Below are 10,581 nucleotides of genomic sequence, written 5' to 3'. Positions count from 1 at the left end.
ACTCCTTGGTCCACTCCAGCCTGGCTTCTGGGTCCACAGACCCAGGAGCAGTCCATGAGCATACATGATTTCTCATCTTACCTGACTTCCCAGGAGCCTCTGACACGATACCATACTCGGCCCTTAAGCAGTCCCTGCCCATGGCCCTGGGACACCACGTTCTCCTGGGTCTGTCTCTCTGCTCCTCCTCCCGGCCCCCTCTGCTGGACCCTCTTCTCCTCCACGTCCTCATGTGTTGGCAAGCTGTTCAGCATCTGTACTTGGTTGTGGTGCCCTCCTCACTTTAATATCTCTGTTTTACCCAGCTGATTTCATCACACTCACAGTTTTACCACTAAGATTCAAATCACTCATTACTTTCAATCTTCATCTGAACTTCGTGTATCTAACCACCTACTTGATATCTCCTTCTGATGTCACAAGTGAACCTTAAGCTCAGTATGACCCAAATGGAACTTATACTGTTTTTCCAAACACCCTCTCCCAAGGAAAGTTACAACCGAAACTTCCTTTCAACATCTCCATCCTTGCCACCACCACTCAACTAGCTATTCAGATGTATGATTTGTCCTTTAATCTCCTTCTTCCTCATTCTCTTTGTCAACACATCACTTACCTAGTTTAAATGTACCCATTCTGAAGGGTGACACTGACCGGAAATGAGCAAAAGAGATTTTCTTTTTTAGGGTCTTAATTATGGCGATCATTCTACTGTTTTGTAGGTAATTTTCACTGTCAAAATCAGTTTTACACACCATAGAGGAATACAACAAAATCTAGATAAAAAATTGCAATGCCACAATGACTAGCATCCAACCAAAAATGCTAAATTTTCTAAGAAATGAGAAAATGTTATCCATGTCCAGAAGAAAAAAAAATCAGTCAATAGAAACAGGTGCAGACATGACTGAAATTATGGAATTAACAGACAACGACTTTAAAACAGCTGTTTGTGTGTGTCAGTCACTCAGTTGTGTCTGACTCTTTGTGACCCCATGGACTGTAGCCCACCAGGCTCCTCTCTCCATGGGATTCTCCAGGCAAGAGTACTGGAGTGGGTAACAATTCTTTTCCCCAAGGGATCTTCCCAGCCCAGGGATTGAACCAAGGTCTCCTACATTGCAGGTAGAATCTTTACCTTCTGAGCTACTGGGGAAGCTTTTACAATAAAGCATGATATAATGTGAGAAAAATCAAATGCATAAAAAGAATCAAATTGACCTTTTAAAGATGAAAAATTCAGTATCTGAAATGAAAACCTAGCTGGCTAGCCTTATGAGAAAATTTAAATTGTAGAGATCAACAAGCTTGAAAATAGAACAGTAGGAGCAATCCAAACTGATGAGAGCAAACTGGTAGAAAAAACAAAAGTGATCCATGGGACAAAATCAAGTAGTCTAACATAGTTTTAATTGTAATCCAGGCAAAAACTGGGTGTGGGAAGACAGAAGAAGCTTTGAGGAAATAATTGCCAGAAATACTGTATAATTTGCCCTATATAAACTATACCTAAGTAAAAAAGACTAAGTGCAATAAAATGAAATGAAGGCAGCCCTGCCTTTTTTTTTTTTTCCTTATGCTATATGATCATGCATGACTGTTCATCTGTCTAGATTGCCCTGGCCATTCTCCCCACCTGACAAACTCCTTTTCATCCTTCCAGCTCCAGTTCCAAACCACCCAGTCACCACATACTCCTGAATCCTACAGAATGTTTGCCCCTCCTTTTACAATCCCCTGGAACAAACTATAGTGATCTTCCTTCCTGTGTGTCTGTCTCCCTGGTTAGAGAGTCTGGACCTTTTGTGGCTTCCTCTGGGGCAGGGAATATGATCAGGGAATAATGGGGAGAAAACTAAATGGGAATATAAAGATGTTGGGGGCTGTGGAAGGGAAGATGGGAGCCCCGAGTTCCAGGTTCTGCTGACTCACCCAGACCCAGGGACTTCTGAACCATAAAGAAGGCTGAGTACTGAAGAATCAATGCTTTTGAACTATGGTGTTAGAGAAGACTCTTGAGAGTCCCTTGGACAGCAAGATCAAACCGGTCAGTCCTAAAGGAAACCAACCCCGAATACTCACTGGAAGGACTGATGTTGAAGCTAAAGCTCAACAAGAGCCAACTCATTGGAGAAGACCCTGATGCTGGGAAAGACTGAGGGCAGGAGGAGAAGGGGATGCCAGAGGATGAGATGGTTAGATGGCATCACCAACTCATTGGACATGAGTTTGAGCAAACTCTGGGGGATGGTGAAGGACAGGGAAGCCGGGTGTGCTGCAGTCCATGGGGTCTCAAAGAGCCGTGTGGGACTTAGTGACTGAGCAAGAAATTGTTGCTGGGCAGGGGTTTTCTCTAGTCGCGGTGAGCAGGGGCCACTTTCTGCCGGCAGTGTGCGGGCTTCCCATTGTGGGGGCTTCTCTTACTGTACAGCATGGGCTGCGGGGGCTTCAGCAACTGCAGCTTGTGGTCGCGGGCTCAGTTGTGTCACATGGGCTTTGTTGCCCCACAGCATGTGGGATCTTCCTGGATCTTGGATGGAACCTGTGTCCTCTGCATTGACAGGCAAATTCTTAACCGCTCGACCCCCAGAGAAGTCCTATTTAATGTATTCTTGCTCTTAACTGTGGAGCCGATTGGGTGCCTCAAGGCTGACCCTGCAACACCATCTTAAGCAGAAGGGACCCTTCAGGGCTTCCCAGCAAGGACCCTAGGTTACCCACTGTGGATCTGTGCACCTACCTCCAGGGGAAGGGCTCCCCAGAGCTCCCGGCAACCTCTTTCGCTACAACACTGCTCATTTCTTAGCTTGCCTGGATGGTCGCCTGACTTTCAGGAACCTGAGCCAAGCTGAGGGTGGAGATGGGGAAGGGAGGCAGGTCTAGACAGATGCCCAAGCCCCGAGGAGCTTTTTTCTCTGTTTGTTTCTGGTTGGTTTTTCCTAGTCCAGGAATCTGTGAGTCATCTGTTCACATCACGCCAAGAAAAAACAACAGCCAAAATGTGACTCGTGCTGGAAGGGCAAGAAGCTTTCAGGGGAGTGCAGTACGCTGCCCTACCAGTCTGGTGCTTTACCAGGCGTCTCAGACATGGATGGGTGCCCACCAGGTGCAAAGTACATTTACACGCATTTCATCACCTAATCCCCCTCAAATGCCCTGTGAGGTGGATATGATGATTCTCCAGGCAAGAATAGACTGGAGTGAGCTACCATTCCCTTCTCCAGATCCCCACTTCACAGAGAGCAAAAACTAAGGGTTGGGCCCAATTAAGTGCCTTGTCTAATGTCACAAACCGAATGCAAGGCAGAGCATTGAACATGAACTTCAGCCTGTCTGACGCCAGGGCCTCCTGCCCCAATCTCCAGCCCCGTGAAGCCCCTGCCAAAGCCCTTAAAGTGAAAGTTCATTCATCTGCATCACAATACCTTGGGTTTTAGCCTGGAACAGACAAAGAGACATTAGTGAAAAAAGCTGTTGAAATCCAAATAAAGTTCAGTTAATCGTACTGTACCAGCTTTTGTTCTTTGTGTCAAATGTCTCCTGATTATATGAGGGCTTCTCTGATAGCTCAGTTGGTAAAGAATCCTCCGGCAATGCAGGAGACCCCAGTTCAATTCTTGGGTGGGGAAGATCCCCTGGAGAAGGGAGAGGCTACCAACACTAGCATTCTTGGGCTTCCCTTGGGGCTCAGCTGGTAAAGAATCCGCCTTCAATGTGGGAGATCTGGGTTTGATCCCTGGGTTGGGAAGATCCCCTGGAGAGGGAAAAGGCTACCGACTCCAGTTTCCTGGCCTGGAGAATGCCATGGACTGTATAGCCCATGGGGTTGCAAAGAGTTGGACACAACTTAGCGACTTTCACTTTACTGGCTATATAAGATATTAGTATTGAGGATATTGGGGCCAGAGAATGCAGAAACTCTATACTATGTTCACAACATTTTTGTAAGTCTAAAATTATTAAAAAATTTAAAATTTATCTTAAAGAAAATGGCTAATCAGGCATGTAAGTCATGAACACATTCCAATGTTGGTCTGAGACTCCTGGCGGTGGGGCGTGGGGTGGGGAAGGTAACTTCCTTGCGTTCACAGATTAAACAACTTCTGTGCGTTTTGCCCCTGACCTGGACCCACACAATGGCGGTATCCTTCGCTTACCAGCACTGCTTCCTGATCTCCTCAAGGAGATAGTCTCTCTTTGGTTCCAGCAAGTCTTTATAGCCATTGGATGGCTGCTGACTTTCCTTTTCAACAAAGTAGACCAGGCTTCACATTCAGAGACTTTAAGAAACAACAGTCTCTGTGGAATTTAATCACTGGCTTGATTTTGCTGTTAATTTTTATAATTAATTTTTATATATGTCAAGTTTTGGGAGGTTTCTATATATGACTGTTATATTAATTTTTCTGTTTGAACATATTTTTTAAAATGTGGATTGATTTAAAGGTCAATATAGGTAAATAACGGAAGGAAAGAGATGAGGACTCGGCCACAATCAGAAAAGGGGGTCAGGAATGGATGTAAGTTGGGAAATTAAGTGGAAATGGAAAGAACATTTCACAAAGGGAGAGGATGTGTTGGCCTTGACAGCTTAAGGTCACACCTGATCACTGACCTGGTGACCTGGGGAGTGGGAAACGCACTCCTGGCTGGGCCTGAGCCAGAGGAAGGCAGCCAAGGGACCCTAAACTCTCACCTGGCTTTTCCACACTGGCACCCTGCCTACATGGGTGCATGTTAAGTCACTTCAGTCATGTCCGACTCTTTGCAACCCTATGGATTGTAGCCCGCCAGGCTCCTCTGTTCTTGGGATTCTCCAGGCAAGAATACTGGAGTGGGTTGCCATGCCCTCCTCCAGGGGATCTTCCTGACTCAGGGACCAAACCTGCATCTCTTATGTTTCCTGCATTGGCAGGCAGGTCTTTACCACTAGGGTCACCTGGGAAGCCTGGCACCCTGCCTGGCACAGACTCAAATGCTCAAAAACTATTTGTTGACTAAAGGCATGGAAGAATGAATATGCAGATAAAGCTCTGGAGTTAGTTCTGTCGATTTCCAATATGAGTGTCAAAGTATTGTCTGAGATAGCAGGGCCTTGGGGGACCATCCAGGGACACCCCATTATGGCACAAATGGGAAACACAGGCCCGGGAAGAGGAGGTGTTTGCCTAAACCACACTGTGTGAGAAGAGCAGGGCTGGGAAGGAGCTTCTCACCTGTGATTATCCTCACCAGCATGCCAGCCTGTCACTTCCAGTATGTGACCACACGAATGACCTCCACCCAGGCAGACAGGAAGTCAGCCTCCGGGCACCCGGCAGGCACTCAGAAAGCCATCTGCTCGGAAGCTGCCCGAAGCCATTCTGCATTACTTGGAAGGTCAAGTTGGATCACATCCCATGGTCCTTCCTACTCTGGCATTGTGATGTCGGGCACTTCCATTCTGGGTGGAGGATGGAGACTAACCCCGCTCCTCTCGAGAGTATACCCATTCGTGGGCATCTCCCAGCTCAGAAGGCTCCAAGCACTGCCTCATAGACCAAAGGAAGGAGCATCTCAGTGGTCACCTTCCCAAAGAGGGCAAACTGACCATCACTGTCCCTGCAATCACCCTGACCTGCTCTACGCAATGTTCTTATTTATTTATTACTCATACTGTTTATGATCTGCCTCTGCCTCCAAGCCTGAAACTCCTGTAAGGGCAAGGAGTTTGGTATATTTTATTTATTGATATGTCCCAGCCCCTAGAACAGTCCCTGGCACCACGTAGACACAGCAAATATTTGTTGGATGGATAAATGGCTGGCTGGCTGGACAGACATTCCAGAGTTCCAACTCTGTGGCTTTCTAGCTGTGGGGATTTGGGCAAATTAAGCAATCTTGAGCCTCAGTTTTCTCATCTGTAAAATGGAATGGCCATACTAACTTGAAGAGTTGGGCTGACAGGGGTTTGGGGGCAGGTCCTATTCAGTGCCGGGCTGCTGAGAGGCATTTAAACATATTCATTTGTTCATGAGGTCTGTCAGTCCACAAACATGTGGCCTGGTGAGGCCTATGTCTGACTCCTTTCTAGAAGGATGAGTAACACGCTGAAAGAACTGCAGGAGGCGGAGAGTATGGGAAACACGGGGAGCATCTGGGAGGGGTAGGGTGGCAGGAACAGAGGCTGGAGGGAGGGACGCAGATGGCGTGTTCCGCAGATCCATGTGAAGAAGAGGCATAGACGAGCCCCATGATGGGCTTTCCAGGCGGGCTAAGGCACATGGCCTTTCCTCCCTGAGGAGGGGAGAGCTCAGGAAGGAGCTGGCCGTGTCTGGAACATGGGCGACGACTCGGGCAATCTTTCTTTTCAATAAACATGTGCTGGGCATCTTCTCCATTTCCTGCATTGGCACCTGGGTCCTGGGGACTCAGAGATGCCCAGTCTGTAGCCTTAGGGACACACAGCACAGAGTCTGTCTGGATCACCCTCTAACTAAATGCCTGCTGGAGTTCCCCGTAGTCCTTCAATTCAAGACCACCATTCTCCCTGTAGCCCAGGAGGACCCAGTCTACCTCTCCAGCCTCTGCCCACTTCTTTTGCTTTATTCTGTTACATTCACCCCATTTCAGTTTTTTGTCCACATCACCTTCTGACCTCAGGGCCTATGCACACACCGACCTCTCTGCTTGGGACAGTTTCCTCTGCTCCCCACCACAGCCTTCCCTCTCTTGGTTACCCAGATAGAATTCATTTCTGTAGTGAAGAGTGAAAATATGGCTGCACTCATTTCACATGCTAGCAAAATAATGCTCAAAATCCTTCAAGCTAGGTTTCAACAGTATGTGAACCGAGAGCTTCCAGGTACAAGCCTTTAGAAAAGGCAGAGGAACCAGAGATTAAATTGCCAACATCTGTTGGATTATAGAAAAAGCAAAGGAATTCCAGAAAAGCATCTACTTCTGCTTCACTGACTATGCTAAAGCCTTTGACTGTGTGGATTACAACAAACTGGAAAATTCTTAAAGAGATGGGAATACCAGATTACTTTACTTTCCTCCTGAGAAACCTATATGCAGGTAAAGAAGCAACAGTTAGAACCAGACACGGGATAGCAGATGGGTTCTAAATTGGGAAAGGAGTATGTCAAGTCCGTATTTTCTCACCCTGCTCATTTAACTTATATGCAGAGTACGTCATGTGAAATGCCAGATTGGAAGAGCACAAGCTGGAATCAAGATTGCTGAGAGAAATATCAATAACCTCAGATATGCAGATGACACCACCCTTTTGGCAGAAAACAAAGAAGAGCTAAAGAGCCTCTTGATGAAGGTGAAAGAGGAGAGTGAAAAAGCTGGCTTAAAACTCAACATTCAAAAAACTAAGATCATGGCATATAGTACCATCACTTCATGGCAAAAAGATGGGGGGGGAGGGGAGGGAAATGGAAACAGTGAGAGACTTTATTATCTTGGGCTCCAAAATCACTTCAGACTGTGACTACAGCCATGAAATTAAAAGACACTTGCTCCTTGGACGGAAAGCTATAATAAATCTAGACAGTGTATTCAAAAGCATCACTTTGCCAACAAAGGTCAATATAGTTAAAACCATGATTTTTCCAGTAGTCATGTATGGATGGGAGAGTTGGACCATAAAGAAGGCTGGGCAATGAAGAATTGATGCTTTGAACTGTGGTGTTGGGAAGACTCTTGAGAGTCCCTTGGACTGAAAGGAGATCAAATCAGTCAATCCTAAAGGAAATCAACCCTGAATATTCATTGGAAGGACTGATGCTGAAGCTGAAGCTCCAATACTTTGGCCACCTGATGCAAAAAGCCAACTCACTGGAAAAGACCCTGATGCTGGGAAAGATTGAAGGCAGGAGGAGAAGGGGATGACAGAGGATGAGATGGTTTCATGGCATCACCGACTCAATGAACATGAGTTTGAGTGAAATCTGGGAGATAGTGAAGGACAGAAAAGGCTGGTGTGTTGTTGTTCATGGGGTCGCAAAGAGTCAGGTATGACTGAATGGCTGAACAACAAACAAGTAGGAAATCTTACAGAAAAACTGGGACAGTGACTACAGCCATGAAATTAAAAGACACTTGCTCCTTGGAAGAAAAGCTAAGACAAACCTAGACAGCATATCAAAAAGCAGAGACATCACTTTGCCAACAAAGGTCTGTACAGTCAAAGCTTTTGTTTTTCCAGTAGTCATGTACAGTTGTGAGAGTTGGGCCATAACGAAGGCTGAGTGCTGAAGAATTGATGCTTACGGACTGTGGTGTTGGAGGAAACTCTTGAGAGTCCCTTGGACTGCAAGGAGATCAAACCCTTCAATCCTAAAGGAAATCAACCCTGAAAATTCATTGGAAGGACTGGTGGTGAAGTTAAAGCTCCAATACTTTGGCCACCTGAAGCAAAGAGCCAGCTCATTGGAAAAGACCCTGATGCAGGGAAAGAATGAGGGCAGGAGGAGGAGAAGGGAGAGGATGAGAAGTTTGGGTAGCATCACTGACTCAGTGGACATGAATTTGAAGGAACTCTGGGAGACAGTGAAGGACAAGAGAACTTGGTGTGCTGTAGTCCAAGGGGTCACAGAGTCAGACACAACTTAGTGGCTGAACAACACCACCAGTTCTATTTATAATAAAACTGATTAAAATAAAGATGAATGAAGCACTAGACATTAACCTTCATTTCTATTAATATTTGAAAGACCAATCAGGGTTTTACATATTTTTAACTATATGAGGAAAAACACTCCCTTATGCAGTTTTAATTAAAAGCTATGATTCAAAACAGATGTGTTCTCAACATTCAGAGCTTTTCCCAATTGTCGTGTTCTCAGTGTCTGAGTCCCCAGGCTGTGTCAGACTGACCTGTTACAAACTCTCAAAACACCAGTGACCACCTTCCATCATGTTCACTAGAGCTCATGGTCATGTCGTTATTTGATTCATGCTTGTTTCTTTCATGGGATATTAAGTCCATGAAGGCAGGGGCCAGGTCTGTTTGTATCAACAACTAGCCCAGGGGTTGCTGTCCCATGACTCATCATTCTATGCAGGATTGATTGTAACCCATGTGTGAGTGGTAGGAAAATTCAGACCCAGGAGCCATCACAATGCATGGGAGGTGAGTACTTTATCGAACAACTGCTTAGTAGACAAAATTCCATAAAGAGATTACTATGGATTGGCCACTGAAGGATGAGTAGGAGCTCATTAGGCAGGAGGTGAGCGTGACCAGTAGAGGAGATAGCAACTTTCAGCAGATGAGGAGGTGCTCAGGCTCAGAGGCTTTAAACGGCACACCCAGGTCACCCAGCTACTAAATGGCTTACCCTCTCGTCCCACGTCCCCAGTGGCACATGTCACGGACTTGAGTGAATTCCTAGGGATTCTGGTGCTGCCCTGGTGTCCTCCCAGCCCCCAACCCCCAGGCTAATGCCTGGGAAATGGTGATGGTCAGTAAAGTGCTCCAGCGAGTGCTGTTGCCCGCACATCTGTGTTCTGGGTGCAGAATCTCAACGTTCTCACCCTTCCCACCTTCTCAAACAGAGGCTGCTTACTCTGGTGCTGCCTGATCTTAGCACTTAGCATCCTAAACTAGTCCTCTCCCTCTCTAGGCTACCTTCCCTACAAGCTCATGTGACAGTTGGGTCTCCAGGGCCCTGCAAGGGCCTGGGACAGAGGAGGAGGTGCTTACTGAACACACACATGCATGCGCGTGCACACACACACACACACACACACGTCAAATGGGACAGGGCAGCTCTTTCAGCTGGGACTGGATCTGAGGAATGCAATGACTAACTGGGCCCCCAGGTCTATGTGGAAACCCTCCCTTCCTGCCCCAGACCAGATGACATGGCTGTTTGCTGCCTGTCACTAACCACAAAGACACAGGGAAGTCACTTTGCCTCTCTGAGCTTCACATTCCACATCTCTCATACAAATGTCCATTCTGGCCGCGGGCAGGGTAGCTGTGACCAGGACCGAAGAGGCATGGTGAGCTGTGAATTGCCAGGGGATGGCAACTGGTGCCAGCTCAGACTTCTTAGTGCCAAGCCAGTGAGGATCCCTTCCTCCCTAAACACCTTCAGCACTGGCTTTGGGTATTCAGCAAGGAATCGGGTGCTTAAAGAAACCCACACGCATCGCATCCTTGGTCCTGTGAACACTGGTGCCCTCTAGTGGTTATAGGCAGACCCTGCATGGCCATGCTTTCCGGGCCAGGTGCACCCAAAGGATTAACTCTTCAGCAGAGCTTGCTGACTGGCTCAAAACCCACGGTCTCCACGCTGTGCCTGAAACAGCGGCTCTGGAGTCAGACAAACCTGGCACTGAGTTTCCTGGCTGCTGCTACTCTGGGTTGCATCTGCCTAATGTTGGACCAGCCCCACTCCTGTTTTGTCATCTGCCTGGATGCTTGACTGAGCCCACAGCTCCCATAGGGACCCTATGCAGAGGATATCTGTGTAGCTCACACGCCAAACACTCCAAGCCAAGGGCTCACAAAGGGGAACTAACTTTTCTCAAGTGGTGTGCTAGCTTCCTCGGAGCCCTCGAGAAGTATCATTGTCCTCAGTC

The sequence above is a fragment of the Odocoileus virginianus genome, chromosome 16 (genome assembly GCF_023699985.2).
Source record: "Odocoileus virginianus isolate 20LAN1187 ecotype Illinois chromosome 16, Ovbor_1.2, whole genome shotgun sequence".
NCBI classification, from domain to species: Eukaryota; Metazoa; Chordata; class Mammalia; order Artiodactyla; family Cervidae; genus Odocoileus; species Odocoileus virginianus.
Note: the sequence above shows the minus strand (reverse complement) of the source record.